The 19,599-nt window shown below is 39.2% G+C and overlaps 2 pseudogenes; one reads left to right on the plus strand and one right to left on the minus strand.

Moving 5' to 3' along the window:
* The first annotated feature begins 1,358 nt into the window (after window positions 1-1,358).
* LOC122638954 lies at window positions 1,359-13,945 on the plus strand (annotated as a pseudogene).
* A 3,095-nt stretch (window positions 13,946-17,040) lies between these two features.
* On the minus strand, window positions 17,041-18,430 carry LOC122640804 (annotated as a pseudogene).
* Between the last annotated feature and the right edge of the window lie 1,169 nt (window positions 18,431-19,599).

A 19,599-nucleotide genomic window follows, 5' to 3' on the forward strand; every position in this document is an offset into this window, starting at 1 on the left:
TGACTGATCCCAAAACTACTAGAACTCTCTAATTACTTGTGTAGTGGCTGAGCTGGATGACTTTTGCATTGCGAACCTCCACTTGATCAGCGATGGCTTCCGAGATGGCTTCTAAGATAATCTCTAAGCCTATATCATTCCCAAAATATTCACCCTCAAATTCACTGCACCATCGTCTGACTAATCGCCAAGATAAAGTGTCAAATGTCGTACATTAAACACATCATACGTTCGAGTATGAGATGCTAATATCAACTGGCACACATTAGAATTGATGCGCTCAAGAATCTCCAAAGGTCCTATCTTGCAGTTATTAAGCTTGCTATAACTACCAATGGGTTGACGTACCTAAATATGGCCACCCAATAAGGTTATGCCACGTAATCAAGAGATCACGACTTCATAATAAGCAGAGATTACCAGATCACTCCCGTCACCTAATCCCATATGGAAAATACTAAAATGGCCACATGCTAATCTACTCCTTTAAGGAAACTACCAAAAAAGCGCCCTACGATCCCTGCAGATCAGAGATTGCAATCCTCAAAGGACTCTATCAGTGGTTCTCTTACAAAAGATAAAACTTACAATGTTGGGACTCTCCCCCCGACTGCATCTTGGGGTCGCGAACCCTATATATACTCAGGTATGACCACTTACAAACCATCTAGATTATCCTCGATCGTTGCTCAAAGAGATATGACTTAGGCATCAAAGAGTCCCCTGCTGGTGCAAACCGGCTCTCTAGTATCCCCTTTCTATACAGGCGATTAGACAAGAAGATAGCTTGTGGAGATTTCTCGATCCAACAGTTTGGCACCATCTGTGGGAACGATCGCCTTCATTTATACCCACTCAAATTCTCTACCCATGGTTAGAGCAAATCGCTACTCCAGCAACCCAGGAGGGAGATACCCCCACTAGAAACATCTTGCAATGGCGAAGAACGTGCTCGGAGAGGGCGACTACCCCCCAGAGGGATGATGGCCCCCCACGGACACCCTCGTCACCAACCAGAGGCCGTCCAACAGCAGTTGTACCGCCTAACCAAGACAACAAAGAGCTTCCTGCAGAGCAATTGCCACCACCGCTGCCTTTGCCACAGCCCCTCAACCCCAACACACTAACTACCAATGCTCAGGTCAGAGGCTTGCAACTCCAGATGCTATAGACCAGCAAGCTGATCAAAGGATTCATTAGGCAGTAGATGGAGACCGTAATACCCCAACAACTAGATTACCAAGAAGTTGAGGTCCGATACTACCACCACCACCCATACCCATGGAACAGAGGACTGAAAGCTGTGCAAGATCTTCCCATCCTCGTCAGGATCTCGAATTCTCCCAGACTCGGATGATATGGTTGAAGGTCACTTGCGTCAAACAGGTCTTTCAATCAGCTTATCCAAGGATGTAGCCAAAACTATTTCGGGGAACATCGGAAAATGCTTGGAGGAAGCATTCAACAAGATTGGTATTAATGATTGGAACTCCATTTTTTGGGTGTCTCACCCTGGTGGTCCAGCAATTTTGGACCTGATTGAAGTAACCCTTGGTTTGAAGGAGGAGAAACTGAAGGCATCAAGGAAAGTGTTGAGCGAATATGGTAATATGTCAAGCCCCACTATGATGTTCATTTTGGATGAGATGAGGAATAAATCTATGAAGGAAGGAAAAGCCACAACTGGAGAAGGATTTGATTGGGGAGTGCTATTAGGGTTTGGACCAGGTCTAACTATAGAGACAATCATCTTGCGTAGCATAACTCAAGCTTGCTGATCTTACCAATTTGCATTGATTTGCAGTGCCACTCTTTTTTATGGGGTTTTCTATATTGCTCTATATTTTGTGCCCTCATTGCTTTAGTAGTTTAGTCCCTTGGATTCTTCCCCATTGGAGGGGTGGGAGAAAATACCCAATTATGTAAATTTTATTTTTTGCATTTATTTTTTAGTAATGGCCAAAAGCCTTCTTACCTAAGTTACTATTTATGTATCTGTGTAAGGTTCTTTTGATAATATACTACTTAAAATTGTTCAAAGGACAAATATATGTTGGGACTGCATTTTCGGTTACAGTATTGGCTTCTTCTACGGTGCAGGAATGTTCAGCTATCTATGGGGCAAAATCTTTGGATGGTAGGCGAGCTCTTTGGGCTGTTCTTTCTTTGATGGCCAGTCATATTAATGTCTCATGGATGACCTCAAGAGACTTTAATTAGGTCCGATTTTAAAGAGAGAAGTTGGGAGGATCTATGATTTCCCAAGTGTCGGCGGATGAATTTAACAAATGCATCTTTGATTTAGGATTGATGGATCTTAAATGGAAAGGCGAGATAATGAAACCCTTGATTGAGAAAAGGATCGCTGGAGAATGGAGTTACAATTGGGATTATGTGAACCAGAGAAATAACTAACCGAATCTGTGATTCTTTAAGACCAATGGAGGAAACTCTTCAAGTTTTCATTCAAACTCTTATAGGTTAAGAACAAATAATTCTTTAGAAAAAGAAATTGGTTAATATCATAGGTGAATGTCTATTCTCTGAAACCATAGTGCTCTTAAATGGATGGATGTAGCAGCAGGAATGTTCCTGCTACAAGGCTGGCAGCCAAGGAAATGGGATCTTAAGGGGTATTTTAGAAAATAGTAAAACTTAGGAAGGTATTTATGAACCCAAAGGGGAATTAAATTATTCCATTTCCTTGGCTTCTAGCACTGTAGCAGGAACATTCTTGCTACACATGTAGGAGCAAAAAAATTTCCTAGATAGAGACTCTCAAATACCTAAACTCTTTTAACTACCGAGTCTCAATGTTTGTTTGCTTATGATACAATCATTTTCACGAAAGGCTTAAAGAACTCTTTGAAACAAAGCTTGGGCTTTATTAGCAGGCATGAAGGTTTTTCGGATCAATTGGTGAATAGACATAAAAGTTGTTTTGTGGTGAGAGATAAATGCTTTAATGCAACAGCCCGCATGGTTCACATGGTGGGGACTATTACAAGGTTCACAAGAAAATCTCTTCCTTTAACTTACCTGGGAGCCCCTCTTTACTTAGGTAAGCTGCAGGTTTGTTTCTTCAATTAGTTACTTGGGAAATTCAGAAACAGGGTGGCACGTTGGAAGGGAAAGCTTTTATCTGTTGGGGGTCATGTTACACTGCTTAAACACATCTTGGTGTCAATGCCAATACATGTGCTTGCTACTTTGGACCGGCTGTTATTGGTAGGATTAATAGGATTTTTTCTGATTTCCTATGGGGATCCTCGGAATGGGGTCAGCAACGTCATTGGGTGAGCTGGCAGAAAATATGCAGGCCGTTAAAAGAGGGGGGCATGGGTATTAGACTGATGGAAGACTTTGTAATAAACGCCGCACATATGTCGTCAAATGTACCGTCGAAAATGTATCACGGCGTTATGCCATATGCCCGTGTAGGTATTTTTTCACCGGCGTTTGTTAGTAAATGTCGCCATATATACTTTATCATGGCGTTTTGGGACACGCCACTATAGATTGGTAAACGTTGGTATAATATTATTTATTTGCGGCATGTTTACATAAACGCCGGTAAAATATCCTATAGCGGCGTGTCTTAAACGCCGGTATATGTTGCTAAATGTATATTGTTTGCGACAGTTGTTTGTAAACGCGGGTAAAACATATGGTAGCGGTGTTTCTTAAATGCCGTCATAAATGGTGGTGTTTATTATTGCGATGTTTGTTAAATAACGCCGCCAAAAATAATTTCATTTTTTTTAGAAACTATTCTCTGTGCTGCAGCACAGCCTGCATGACCACCCTGCCCCCTGTTTCATATATAATAAATATTCATTTCAGACCATAAAAATACACATTCATCCACAAAGCAGTAATTTTACTAATGCCCAACATCCACTAATATGAATTACCAAACATTAAAAAAATATGAATTCAATCTCAACTTAACAAGAAAAAAAGATAAAACCCTCCTGGTTCACAACCACCAACAAAAAATAATTGTATTTAGTCCATTCTAATTATCAACTACAAATAACAAAAGGGAAAAATAAAAAGAAAGGTTCCCATTGATCGACTCCAGGTCAAAAACCTTAAACAATGTATCTTTCAATTCTTAGTGCATTAACATAATATGACTTCACATACTCCTGGATGATATTAAGACCCTCCGATTCTTCCCTATAGTCCTGCACATCAGTAGGAAGATGGGAAACCATAAGAGAAAGAAATCAGATTTATGCTAAACTAGAAAATGGGTTAACATGAACTTCATTGTACTTTTTACTCACCTTTACAAAGACACAACAGGAGCAACCAACCACCTCTCTGACCTTGCCCACTGAGTCAATCTTACGCAACGGCATAAGAAAAAGAGAAACACAAAAGAAACAATCTATTAGTGAAATGCCATTGTAGGTTTTAAGAGTCATAAACTATTATGGCAATGGATGATGGCATGAATGCACAAAATATTTGTTGACAGTACATGCAGTCCACAAAAAGGTGATGTTACAATGCCATTCAATGCATTTTAAAAACTAGTTAGAGCCACAATCAAGGTCACTCAACTACTTTGAAGATGGGGGGGGGGGGGGGAAGGACAAACAGAAAAGGGTATAAAAATCCTCTCTTTAAGGGAATAGAGTTCAAGTAGTTCTTAACTTCTGTTTTAGGATATGATTATGAGTCTCTTTTTTTTTTTCTTCTTTATATAAAATTGTAACCCATTGAACATACTTGAGTTGAATGGATTGAATCAATTGTTTGTTTAGTGTCTGTGGTGCATGTCCCTGCTCAACAAAGGTATGAGCTATTCAGCACAGGTGTGAACCTGCTATTCTTGTCCATTCTAATTTCTTCTGTTCTCCTTCTTCCCTTCTTCTCGTACTTCTTCCTCTTTACTTCTTGGCTTATCTGATTCCAAACCAAGCACATACCCTATTTTTCTGTCAATTTCCAACCTGCATCATTTGACAATATCTTATTCATATTAGTTTGGACTCTTCTTAGATTTGGTGTTTATGTTGCTAATCTCTCTTGAATCCTGACAATAGTCTAATATTTTTTATCCTTATCAAGATATATGAATTACAAGCAACCAGCCTACGATACCTCGTCTAGCCTTATTAAGATATTATTTTCTGGCCTGGAAATCATAAGTAGACCCAAGCAATTCTATTTTAGATTCTGATCCAACTTAATTAGAGTTTCCTAAGTTCGACATCTTTTAGAACCCCTGTTTTACGTCTCTTCTTCCCCTCTCTAATTTCTAAAATCAGTAAATTATTCCCTCATGAATACAATCATTGGGTAGTGTTTAGTAAAAACAGAAAAACCATTTTTTTTTTAAAACTGCATTAAATTTTTTGAATCTATTTAGTTTCTCAGTTTTCTTCAAATCCTTCAATCAGATCCTGGTCCTACGTGTGGTCCTATCTTTTTTTTTTTTTATAACAGCTGGTTGTCTTTAAACTGAATATAAATAGTAGCTTGTCAAGATGTACAATAAGGAAAGCAGAAACTGCAGACAGTTCCAAAACCCTGGTGCATGGCATAGGTAACTTAAGAAGTGTAGAAAGAGGTAACCATATAGTCTGAGTTGTATAAGTGTCGAATGATACCAAATTCTGAATTTCTAGTAACTACCACTCTATGGAAGAGAATATGTCAAATCCAAGAGTTTTAGAACAGACTACGTACCCAGTACCCTGACTGCTGCCTTCTTCAGCATAAGGTTGAGATTTTGACTCTTACTCTCACCTACTACTTATGGGAATCAAGAGTGGTTATGAAAGAGACATGATGGCTTATAAAGAAAAGCAAAAAAAGGCAGTATATAAACAGAAGGGTGGGGGGAGGGAACTGAGTTGCGAATGGAAAATCTACTGTCAAGCATCCCATTCTTTTGGTTTTTGGGTGAGGATTTCTGGTTTTCTAGTAGAAGTATGAAACGAGCCATCAAAACCCATCTTCAGCTACTAACAAGCAACCAAGAAAGGCCCTTGAGAATATCAAGGCAAAAAAGTTCAGAAGGGGAAGGACTGAAGCATATTGAACTATGATAGGAAAAAGCTAATAAACAAAATGAGCAGAAAGCACAGATTTAAAGAATCTAATCTAGAGAACCAATTAACAAGAACTTGATGTTAGAATAAATCGATCCGAATAGGGACAAAATCCCAAAAGCCAGGATCTCCATAGGACGTTCAAGAACACAATCAAATAAATAATAGAAAACAAGGATAGAACCACCAACCTTGTTTCGCATCCATAGTGATGATGATTGCAGCAGAAAATAAAGAACAAAGATCTAGGTGCTTCCCCTCTATTCCCAAAGTAACTGGCCTGATGAGAATACCGTATGCGCAGGGACGACGAACACTAAATATCTCCCTCTCTTTCAAGAATGCACTCCTCAATAGCAATTGAGAATAATAAGTTGTGATGGGTAGAGGGGGGACCTAGCTCTCCTTATATAGTAATCCCTATAGGGTCTGACTCATCACAGTCCCAATAGGAATCTATCTGGCCCACACTAAGCCAGTCCACATTAGATTTCTAATATAACTTAATAACCCCACTTTATTAGACCAACCAAAACCCTAATTAGCCTGGTTTAGGGATTTAATTATGTCCATATGGAATTTTTTTAGAACTAAAATTCTAACATTCTCCCACTTGGACTTACATTAAATTCCTTATTTTTAAAAGGATTTAAAAACAGTTTTGACCAAAACAAATCACAGGCTAACAACTCTTTAAGAAAACTATATGTGCACAATTTTTAAAATAAATTGACATAATGAGATTTCTTTTAATCAGGATGCGCTTGAGGATCCTATCATTGATGCAGTTCCAGCTGAGATTCCTCAGATTCAGGTTGAGGCAGTAGTGGCACCATTACGGAGATCCACCAGGGAGAGAAGGTCAGCTATATCACCTATCTATGAGGTCTATCTGGGAGAACATGACTATGACATTGGTTGTGTGGTCGATCCAGTTACTTATTCAGGCGCTGTTTCTAGTCCTCAGTCAGATTTGTGGATAGATGTGATGAGAGATGAAATGCAATCGATGAAACATAATGATGTTTGGGAGCTTGTTGATTTACTTAAAGGTTGTAAACCCATTGATTGCAAATGGGTGTATAAAACCAAAAGAGATTCCAAAGGAAAAGTTGAGAGGTTTAAAGCCAGACTGGTAGCCAAGGGATTCACTCAGAGAGAGGGAGTAGACTACAATGGGACTTTTTCTCCAGTCTCCTCGAAGGATTCTTTCAGGGTGATCATGGTATTGGTAGCTCATTTTGATATGGAGCTGCATCAGATGGATGTTAAAACCGCTTTTCTCAATGGCAATCTTGATGAGGAAATCTATATGATTCAGCCTGAGGGTTTTGCAGTGGATGATTCAGATCATCTAGTGTGTAGACTCAAGAAGTCTATCTACGGTCTCAAATAAGCTTCTAGGCAGTAGTATCTGAAATTTGATAGTGTTGTGACTTCGTTTGGTTTTATGGAAAACAAAGTGGATCAGTGTATATATCACAAGGTCAGTGGGAGCAAATTCTGTTTTCTCATTTTGTATGTGGATGACATCCTGCTTGCAAGCAGTGACCTAGGGATGTTGCATAATACAAAGCAACTTTTATCTAGGGAATGTGACATGAAGGACCTTGGAGAGGCTTCTTTTGTTCTTGGGATTGAGATCCATAGGGATCGTTCTTGCCGTTTATTAAGTCTTTCTCAGAGGGCTTATGTTGATCGTGTTCTGGAGAGGTTCAGTATGCTGGATTGCAAACCTGGGAATGTTCCTGTTCTCAAGGGTGACAAACTGAGTTCGACATAATGCCCGAAAAATGAAGCTGAGAGGGATGAAATGAAGAAGGTGCCTTATGCTAGCGCACTTGGTAGTATCATGTATGCTCGTGTCCTGCACGGATCGGATATTGCTTTTGTGACGGGACTTCTTGGCGGTATCAATCAGATCCTGGTCTTAGCCACTGGGTTGCTGCCAAGAAAGTATTGAGGTACTTAAAGGGGACAAGAGATTATATGCTGACTTACAGACACGTTCCTGAACTCAAGCTGGTGGGGTATACAGACTCTGACTTTGCTGGCTGTGAGGATGACAGGAAATCCACATCAGGTTATGTTTTCTTGATGGCAGGAGGGGCAGTATCATGGAAGAGTAAAAAACAGACATTGGCGACCACTTTGACTATGCAGGCAGAGTTTGTAGCATGCTATGGGGCTGCTACTCAGGCTATTTGGCTCAAAAATCTCATAAAGGAGTTGACTATTGTAGATTTTGTGGATAGACCCATCCAGATATATTGTGATAACAGCTCTGTTGTGTTGGTTATAAACAACAATAAAGGACTTAGAGGGTCTAAACACATGGAGGTCAAGTATTTGACCATAAAGGAGAGAGTAAAGGAAGGTGACATTGCAGTGGAGCATATTGGTACAGATGATATGGTTGCAGATCCCCTAACCAAAGGTCTTCGTCCTTGTGTTTTTTAGAGACATGTCATAAGCATGGGTTTAGGTGCATCATGGGATGCGGTTGGTTAGTGGGAGTTGTTTTGCTCCATTGTAAAATGAAGTTTATTTTCATCTTTAATTTTTACCGTGTGGTAAATCTTGGTTTATATGTATCAGTTGTCATTGCATGCAAAATTCTTTTGAACACTTGGGTGTTTCATTTATTGACATGACGTATATATATCTAGTTTTAAAGACTTAAGGAATGTGTTAACCTTAAGCAAGGCTGGGGCATTAAGTTATTAGCCTAAAGGTATGTCTTGTAACACATAAAGTAAAACTCGAGTTATTCAAGATGAGACATACAGATTCGTTAGAATCATAAAGATTATTTCTCTAGTGAGCCTATGCCACTTAAAGAAGATAAATTTTGGACTGACAAATTGATAATACACAAGGAATCACTATGTGAGTATTGTCACACTACCACATTACATCCATGTTAGTAGAGTGGAGGGCTCTCATGACCATGGAAGGCTCTGTGTCGCTTGATCATAGATGCAGTTACCGCCATGATTCGGTGTCTAAAACTCTATGGGATAGGATTGACTTTCTAATATGACCTCTAGACCAATTTATTGGACCAAAACCCTAATTAGCCTGGTTTAGGGATTTAATTATGTCCATATGGAATTTTATTAGAACTAAAATTCTAACACTTGATACTTCCAATTTTTGCCATCTTGGAGAGTCTCATATCATTCATGCTCTGCGTTTTGGAGAGACTTAGAATGGATAAGGACAGAGAAATAGATTGCCTACCATGGCAGGTGAATCATCATCATAATATAGTGAAGGGTTCAATGTCATCAAATCAAAATGAAAAAGGATTTCAAAGTCGTAACCCCTATAAGCAATCAGATTAAAAAGAAAACATTTTAAATGATGGTGGATTGTTGTCATTCAACCCATATTGTTTCCATAACCAAGGAATCTCTTGGCAATAAATAGCAATTGTATTAGCAATCATCCCCTAATAAGCTCCAGAGGAAGGGCTTTTTGAAACAACTCATTAACCAATTCACTCACAATCAACATTCTAGAGTGCTTTTTATTAGTCTCTGCTACAAGCTACTCTTCATGAGATCAAGGAGTTCAATAGCTAACAAATACTGTTTCATCCTCCAATGAAACTACGGCTTCTGGTACGCAGGAAATGAAGAGAATATAATATGATTCATGCAACTCACATTTCTTCTTGAGCAAGAAGCTAATTAACATAACTTGGATGCTCACCTCTTTCCTATACATACTGCCATTCAAAATTTATATTTACAGAATGGCTCTGTTGGCTAGCATCAAAGTAACTCAGATTAAAAGAAATTAAGTTCACAAAAGAAGAACCAGGGAATCAATAAAGAAAACATTTAAAAATAAAAATAATGTCACAGCAATATATGAAACTCTCTTCAAGTGAATGAATAGGATTAAAGCATGGAACCAGAAAATAAGACCAAATAAATCTGCTTAAATCTCAATAAACGAATACAGAAATAATTTTCTCAGAAACTGAATGGAAGAAAATAAAGCAACCCGGGTTGAGTTTTACCATACCTTAAATTTCTTCTTATTGCCTTTATCCCTAAATTGTTAGTTCCTATATTCCATTCACTCCTTGATGGCTATGTTATTTGAGGAACTTTAGGTTAATCAAATCATTTACCTTTTCCTTTTGAGAAATTTACTCTTAAGCACCCATTTGAGAGATTTTGAAATAACCAGCTCTTTTGAGTCTAGGGATTTCAGTTTTAAGTAAAGATAAGGAAGAACTCAGTAACAGAAATGGTGATTCAATCAAGAATTCCTATTTACCTGTTGAAACATCTTGCTTTTTGTGGTAAATTTGAGGGCCCATAAGCCAAGTACTATGCTTAATTGCTAAAAGGAAAGGGATCATCCCTCCTTTTCTCTGTTTTTTTCTTTCTCTAGACTAACCTGAAGAGTTGCTCAGTTTGGATAGAACAAACTATAGTCAAGGAGGAGAGGGGAGAAAGGACGCACTAAGCAGGAATAGATGTTAGTCAGCTGCAGAGACAGTTGATTGATTACACAGCATCCTTGTTTTGTGAGGTTAGTCTTTTTTTTTTCCCTTCTAATTCTCTGTACATAGACTGAAATCTTAAATGGCTTCTTTTTGTTTGTTTGTTTGTTTGTTTGGGATTTTTGGATTTCTGTTCCATTTGTTATCTGTTTGTTTTGGATGGTTTTATGGAACTACAGATGGACAAATGACATCCAATGAGAAATAACTGTATGTAAAATATAGCAGCAACATAGCATAGGGGAAGAAATAGTGAACTGAGGAATATTTAAGGTTGTGCACCCGAAAATTTTCAAAGTTTGAACCAGAGGCTGGATTCTATATTTGTCTTTTGGTGTTTCTTTGTATATAATTGATTTAATACAGAATTGTTTCTCTGTACTCTATGTTTTAAAACCCAAGATGAATAGATATCGCAAAGATACATACAAGTGATATTTAGTTCCAACTTCCAATCCCAATCTTGATCTTCTTAGGCCAAGAGGGGAGAATTAAGGGGCTGGGGGTGCTGGTGTCAAGCTGTAATGAGGCTGCCACCTTATTGAGTCCAAGGTGCAGTCTCTTAAGGAGGGCTTGTCTCAAGTCTCATCCACATTCAACTTCTCATCCACTGCAATGCAGAGCTCTTGAACTTTGCTTCAATGTGGCTCTCAATAGACTTCCAACAACACCTGGTCCTTTCCTTCATGGCCAACCTTCTCTCTCAAATGCTCTCATTGCAGCACTGAAGAGAGCTCAAGCACACCAGAGGAGGGGTTGCATAGAACAGCAGCAACAACAACCTCTCCTTGCCATTAAGGTAGCACTAGAGCAGCTCATTATATCCATTTTAGATGACCCTAGTGTTAGTAGGGTAATGAGAGAAGCTGGATTCTCCGGTACATCTGTGAAGAACAACCTAGAGGACGTTTCAGCTTCTTCTGTTTTTCAGTGCTATAGCAGCTCTGGTGGCATTCTCTCTTCTACTTGTTCTCCTCCTTTTGAAACTCATAGAGAGATTAGCAACCACAGCAGTTTCTGGCAGACCCATTTGTTGAACTGCTATTCTGAGCAAAACCCACTTCTCTTTTCTACTCCAAAGAAGCCTTTAAGTTCCATCTTCACTGATTCAGCCACTGAAAAGGAGGATTTCAGGTTGGTTTTGGAGGTTCTGATGAGGAAGAAAAGAAGGAATACAGTGATTGTTGGGGACTCTGTTTCAACTACTAAAGGACTGGTTGCAGAGCTCATGGTGAAAGTGGAAAGAGGCGAGGTACCTGACGAATTAAGATCGGCCCACTTTATTAAATTTCAGTTATCCTGTGTCTCTTTGAGGTTCATGAAGAGAGAGGATATGGAGATGAAGGTTGCAGACTTGAGAAGGAAGGTGGGTTCTCTTGTAACAGGAGGTGGGGGAGCAATCATCTATGCTGGAGATCTCAAATGGGTAGTTGAAGGTGGTGTTGGTGAGAAAGAGGGAGGATTCTCAGCAGAAGTATGTAGTTATAATGCTACTGATCATCTGGTTGCAGAGATAGGAAGGTTGCTCTTAGACTATAGCTGCTCAAACAGTAAGGTACAGTTAATGGCCATTGCAAATTATCAAACTTACATGAGGTGCCAGATGAAGCAACCCTCTCTTGAGACTCAATGGAATCTTCAAGCTGTCTCTGTTCCTTAAGGTGGATTGGGTTTGAGCCTCCATGCTTCCAGGTAAGCCAACCATCAATTGCTTCAGTCAAACGCATCAAGTTTTAGATTTATAATGAAATCCTTGAATTTTTGCTTGGATTTGTGTTTCTAATATTCATTGTTTTGATTTTTTATTGTTTTTTAATTTTTTCCAAATATCTTCTAGTTTTACCTTCTCAAAGAGGGTCCACTTATTAAATTCGATCTGGTTTCTGTATTTTATCTCTTTATTTATACATTCTATTTGTTCATTTACTTATTGATCTAATTGTTTATTTTCAACTAAACCACAAGTTTATTTACCATTTGAGTTTGCACTTTCCCTTCTTTAGAATAGATCTGGAAGAAATTTTCTTTTGATAATCACCAAATGTGAATAAAATACAGTACCCACAATAAATAGAAAAATAAAAACAGAGCATTAGTTACTATATATGAAATTCATTTACCATATCTGTATTGACTGGAAAATTTAGAGATTCTTCTTTCTTTTTTTTTTTTAAATTCCTTTTTTGCATTAGATTTAATCTTTTCTTTTTTTTTTTCATTCTTGTAGTGCCCTTGACTCAAAGGTATCTCTCTCTCCAAACACATCTCTAGTGCCAGAAACAAAACCTTTCACTCCTAAGGAAGAACCAGACAGTCTCACCTGTTGTGCTGATTGTATCTCCAATTTTGAAAAAGAGGCAGCCATATTCACATCAGGCCAGCAAAACCCATTTTCCTCTCTTCTTAGCTCTTGCAATTCCAAAGACATGGTCAAGGGTCCAACCAACTTGCCTTACTGGTTGCAGCCATATAAAGCTGACACCCATCACAAGGTAAAGAGATGTTGATGATGATGTTTTAAACAACTTTCAATTAAGTTCTCTTTGTTCTTACAACGTGTCTCCTTTATTAATATTTTATTTTTTTCAGGAGGATTTGGTTGAATTGAAGAAAAGATGGAACAGGTTATGCCACAGCCTACACCATCCAAGGCCTAATCAGATCCTCCACCAGAAAGGCTCTTCCTTATTCAACAAGAGCTATACCTATTCAAAATCTTACCCTTGGTGGCCTTCCTCATCTCAGTACAATCAAACCAGCATTTTCCCTGAATCGACTTCGATTTCTTTCACCGAGTCTATATCGGAGACCAACCATATCACAAGCATTGCACCTCAATTGAGAAGTCACCAGTCACGAACAATTGAATTTGGTTTCACTAATGAAGAGGCATGGGAACACCGGCAGTCGTAATTGAGCTTGATTTTCTGAAAAGCATGGAAAGCCAGGAAGTGAAGACCACTCTTGCTCTTGGCAATCCTCTTTTCTAAGATTCCATGGCATCCAAGGTTCAAAAAAGGGAAGGAAAGATGGACCCAAAAAGAGATCTCTGTAAGCTATTGCAAGAGAATATCCCTTGGCAATCTGCGATAATCCCTTCCATTGCAGAAGCTTTAATAGGTTCCTCCAAATTGTCCGAGAAGAATGGGAATTGGTTTCTAATTCGAGGGATGGATTGTATAGGAAAGAGAAGACTGGCACTTGCAACTGCTGAGTCAATTTATGGGTCGATCACCTTGTCCACTTGAACAAGGACACCCAATTGTCTAAAATCCTCATAGAAGCCTTGAAAGAGAACCCAAAATGTGTTGTTCTATTGGACACACAATTTTTTCAGATGAAGTTCTTTCTATAAATTACTATAATAGCCCAGCCAGCCTCTCTTGTATAAGTCGTAAAACAACTTGACTCACTGATGAGGATCAGAGAGTCAGGTTGTGTTAATTCTAAGTAATCCAAAATTGAGGGGGATGGGACAAGAAGCTTAGAATCATAAAACTAAGATCAGAGGGATAAAGTTTCAAATCAGAAATCCACCGGTTCACATTCCTCATAACAGAAGTGGGGTTAGGAAGGGAGGGGGATTGTGAAAAACAACATTGATTCCAGGTTAACCAAATGAAATAACATGTAATAGAAAAGATGGATAAGAAAGATTGTTTATCTTGAACCTGGGATGAGAGTGAGAACAGCAGAGAACTAAGAAGATTAAGAATATGCTAGGGCTGAACAGAAGAAATTGTTTGGGATTACACCATTATCAGTTCTAACTACTCCAGTCACTCTCAATGTCTAGACTGAATTCTGAAGTGAATGATTTTCCAATTATTGACTACATTAGACAGCTGGGCATAAAAAAGAAAAAAGCCCAAACAATGGACCACCCATCCAAGTGGGTCAGTATGTGGCTATTAAGTACACTTTAATAGCCAATGTTAGTTAAGTGCGTTACCCAAACAAAAAGTTCAGTACTGTCTCTTATCTAAATAGAATTGCACTGGTTTTGTTAGAGTATGTAGAACCCATGAAATCCGCCGCTGGGTATCTCCTTAGAGAGAGAAGTTGTGGTAGAGCCGGTCAATGCCATACTATTGTCAACGAATCCCAACATGAAAGACTCACCAAAGCACAATAAAACTGATACCTCAGGAAGAGACAATACAATAGTGCAACACTGCAACCATTAAATTCAAAACAACAATAAAATAAAATAACCCAAGTAGTGTTCTTTCTCCCTAAAGGAAAACACAAAATAAACTATTTATAAGCCCTATCAAATAAATCTTGGAGCCTCCATTGTACTGGTATACCAATACATTTTCCCAGCATTAAAAACAAAGAAAGTTGTTGCAAGACATCTTACTCCGAACGGTTAAATGAGAAAAATGTGTTACATTAGCAGAGGAAATAGGAGAGAAAAGAGGAATTACAAGAGTAAGAACATACTAAGTACCTCAGAGTAGGAGATGTTCCTCGAGCAGGGAGGTCAAGAGCAACACCAATGTCAGCTACAACAAGCTGGAGCTCCTGGCAGTTGTGGCCGGAGCAACACCAACCCTAGAATCCTCCCCTTGTTCCTCAATCGGTTGTTTTATCCCCCAATGGTCCACAACGGTTGCAGCAGGAGAGAGATTGAAAGAGATTTGGGAGAAATCGCTGAGAGAATGTGAAGATTAGATAGGGAAGAGGGACAGTGAGAGATTGAGAGAGAAACGTGAGGGATTGTGATTTGAGAGTTTAGAGAGGATATCGTTAGCGCGCGGCAAGAGGCGGGAAATGAATAGAGCTTGGAGTTTTTTCGTGAAACTCCCCATATAACGGCTTTTTTTCCTAAACGCCCTAAAATACATATGCCAGGTGATGAATATAGTATGATACTACGGCGTTTACAAGTAAACGCCCCCAACGATGTTACATACCCCGGCAATCTAAGACAAACGCCCCCAACGATGTTACATACCCCGGCAATCTAAGACAAACGCCCCCAACGATGTATGATACTACGGTGTTTACAAATAAACGCCGTTGTATTTTTACATACCCCGGCAATTCAAAACAAACGCCCCTAAAGATGTATGCTACTGTGGCGATTACAAATAAACGTTGTTGTATTGTTACATACTCAGGCAGTTCAAACCAAACGCCCCCAAATATGTACTTGTAGCGGCAATTACATATAAACGCCACGAGTTCTACTTATTATACTTTATATACCGACGTTTGTTAATAAACGCCGTCGAATGTTCCTATATGACTGCGTTTACCAGTAAACGCCGCTAAGGCCCGTCTAAAAATGCCGTGAAAAACCCTTTTTCTTATAGTGGCCGCCTATTCCCTCTGTTAAGCTAATGTGGATGGAGCCTACAGAGGTAACCCGGGTTGTGGAGGGGTTGGAGGGGTCATTAGAAACATGGAGGGAGTTGTTATAGCTGCTTTCTCAAGCCATTATGGGGAGTGTACCAACTTGATTGCGGAGTTGAGAGCCCTGAGGGATGGCTTGAGGTTGTGCTCCGACCTGGGTTTCACGGATTTTATGGTTAACTCTGACTCTACCAGTATACTCAGAATGATTAATTCCAAAAAGTGTAACTTGTAGAGGGGTTGGTATTGGTTTCAGGATATCATGACTCTTCCTGGCTCTACTCGGCCACTTATCTCCTTTACTTTCAAGGAAAATAATAGGGCAACAGACTGGCTTGCCAATTTAGCTTGTGACTCTGCTTCCTCATCCGTCTTCCATGCTGGGAGTCTTCCTTCGTGGGATCTTCAGCGGATTCTTTGGGAAGACAGAGCTAGTTTGCCTATTTTCATAATGTAGCTTCGTTTTTAGTTTGTCCAGTTTCCCAAGGTTTGTATGGCTTGGGTCCAAGTCTTTGTTGAGAGTTCTATCCTCCTTTGGGTTGGGGTAAGGTGCAATGTCCCCTCCTATTTTCTTTGATTTCTTCATTAATAAACTCTTAGGGGCTAGCCCAAGTCCCAGATAAGTTCGGGAAAAAAACATAAAGTATACGAATGATGGTTAATGAAGATGTTTATAAACTCTTATGAGATTGAAAATATGTTTTTGATCTCCTGTTTTACCAGCATAGAAACGTTGTAGGACCTATTTATAGTGTCATCAAATCCATCCCGTTGTATTTTTAAGAACAAGGTTCTATTTGTTTCGGCATAAAATTTTACCTAGAAAATTTTATTTAATTGAAAATTTTCACTTCAAAAAAATTGACATGTAAAATTTTACATGTTGAAAAGCGTTCCAATGTTTGTATTTTGATGGAAAAAGCATCGAAAATTTACAAAGTAAAATTTACCGAAGAAAAATTTTCAAGTAAAATTTTACGCTGAAACAAACGGAGCCAAGAAGTGAAAATATGAAATCCAAGACTCTCTCTCTCTCTCTCTCTCTCTCTCTCTCTCTCTCTCTCTCTCTCTCTCTCTCTCTTATTGGAATTACTATTTTTCTCCCTACTCCACTCCAAACCCCTTGCACAATTGAAGAGCGTGGTAGTACATCTTATGTGGATCAGGAAGAGACTTAACCACACTCTCCCTCTGCAAGCACCTCTTGGCCCATATAATCAACTTTGGGCACTCAGCTCCTATGCTGAAGTTCCCAAACGTCTCTAGGGCATAAGCCAGCTATAGAAAGGCACAAGACTCACACCCACGAACCCAAAATTGTCACCCCTAAAGTAAGGCTTGTCTCCAAGCTCTTCTTCCATCACTTTCAACATGTCCATAAATTCCTCCTTAGCTGCTTCTCGTTCTTCTTCCTTTCCACTGTATAATATTCGCCTTATGCATCCATAGCACTGTAAATTTAATTAAAACAAGAAATATAGGGAAGAGAAATTAAATAACAGAAGTGATCAATAAAGAAATGAGAATGCAAGCTTAGATTGGATTAAGGTATCTAGAATTAAGGGGTGATGTTCTCTGTGCCGCAGCGCAGCTTGCGCCCGAACACATGGGTCTACCATTCAGGGGGACAAGGTGGTCATTTTACCCACCCCCATGTGTCTGAGCGCAGCATGCGCCCCTAGCATAGAGAACATTTGGCCATTAGATATAAGAAAAGATTGGGTATGCTAGCGGAATATCGTAAGCTAGCACCCTAAGTGTGTGTGTCTCTCTCTCTCTCTCTTCCTCCCTTTGAGAGGTAAGGAAGTCATTTCAAAGGGGGAAGAGAGAGATAAAGACATATAGAGTCTGTATCTACTACCCACTTGGGGACGTTTGGGACTGATCTGAACCCTCCATGTGGCATGGATCCCACACCCCAAAGGTGAGTCCCACAACCCATGGAGGGTTGGGATCTGTCCCCACAGCTCCCCATGTAGGTAGTTGATCCCAATTCAAACACATAGGGTGCCAGCTTACGGTATACCACTAGCATACCCATCCCTCTCCCATTAAATATGGGAAAAATTTTGTTGCTACACCCGTAGCAGAAATGTTCCTGCTATACAAGGCTGGCAACCAAGGAAATTGTATAATTCACTTCCCCTTTGGGTTAACAAATATATACCTTGTTCTCGATGTAATCAGCCCAAAACCTGGCCCGAGCTCTTTGGTAAGGATCACAAGGCAACAAAGGAGCTTTGTCCTTCCAAAGCTCATCGATGTATTGTACAATGATGAGAGATTCACAGATGGGTCTCCCATTATGAATCAGAAATCTTCTAGTCATTGGATTCACTTGAAGTAATAAAGTGCCCTTTTCATGGAGGAGGTTCTCTTCACTATATTGGTAGTTGATACCCTTTTCAGCCAAGGCAATTCTCACCCTCGCACCGAAGCAGCTGGGCTAGAAATTTAAAAGAAGTACCTCATCCACCATTGTTACTAAACCTCAAACTTAGTAGCAAGAGTGAACAATGAAAGCAAGAGAGAATAGTAGAAACTTCGTTTGGTGGTGAAAGATTCAAAGTTTGAATTGGAGGTAGTTACGTGAACTAATATATGATGGCTAGGTGTATTTATAGCTTTTGTTTGTAAAAATTGATATTTGTTTGCTGAATTTTGGATAGTAGATTCGTAAGACAGATCTTCATTTTGAACTTTGTGATTGCTGATTTGAGTTTTCTAATTCAGTCTGATAATTACGTTTTTGTTGCCCCTGTTTTGGTGATATCTCTTTTATTTTCTTTCATTCCTCTTTTTGGAGTTCATCTTGTTGATGATAGATGCCAAATATATATTACTCTTGATGTTTGGAATAGTTATATGCCTCTAATCTTTATTAGAGAAAACTCTTGTGTATTCCCATTATTTGAAAATAGTGAAATTTGGTGGACTACGGTCCTGTGGTTTTTATTCCTCTCATTGAGGAGGTTTTTCACATTAAAAATTGATGGTGTTCATATGTGTGTGTTTGTGATGCATTGAGTTGCTGATTTGGGAGCTTGGTTATTGCCTTCATTGTGTTCGATATATATTGCTCTATATTTCTTTATATGCTTGCTTTCTATTAAGTTCACTCAAGAAAGGAAAAATTTCTTGTGTTTGTTGATCGGGTACACATTGGTTTGTTTCCTTTTTCCCATTACTAACTCCTAAAATAGCTCAATAGATATGTACAATGAGTCAACACTAATCTTATCTAATGAAGACAACCTTACGATCCAATACTGACAGCTACGCTTCAATATGGACAGCTAACACTATAAGAGTAGTAGTTGAGGCAGAGCCTGTAGGACATTGGCTTGGCCATTTATTTGGAGAAGGTAGAAATGACATTTGGGAGTTTCTATCCCTATTTTCTAGGTTGAAACCAGATAACCCAGAGGTGGAGGTGACAGTGGTTGTGAACATCATGAGGGCGCTGGTGGAGGATATAGCCATGGTGGCGGCAATGGTGGTGGATACAACCGTGGTGGTGACTGTGGCTACTAAGAAGAAAGAATAAAGTGAGGTTAGAGACGATGGAAATATCGTCTTTTGAACTGTTGTTTTAACACCGTTAGCCACTGAGGGTACGGTTGACAGAATCTTTCAAAAGTAAGTGAG

The sequence above is a fragment of the Telopea speciosissima genome, chromosome 9 (assembly GCF_018873765.1).
Source record: "Telopea speciosissima isolate NSW1024214 ecotype Mountain lineage chromosome 9, Tspe_v1, whole genome shotgun sequence".
NCBI classification, from domain to species: Eukaryota; Viridiplantae; Streptophyta; class Magnoliopsida; order Proteales; family Proteaceae; genus Telopea; species Telopea speciosissima.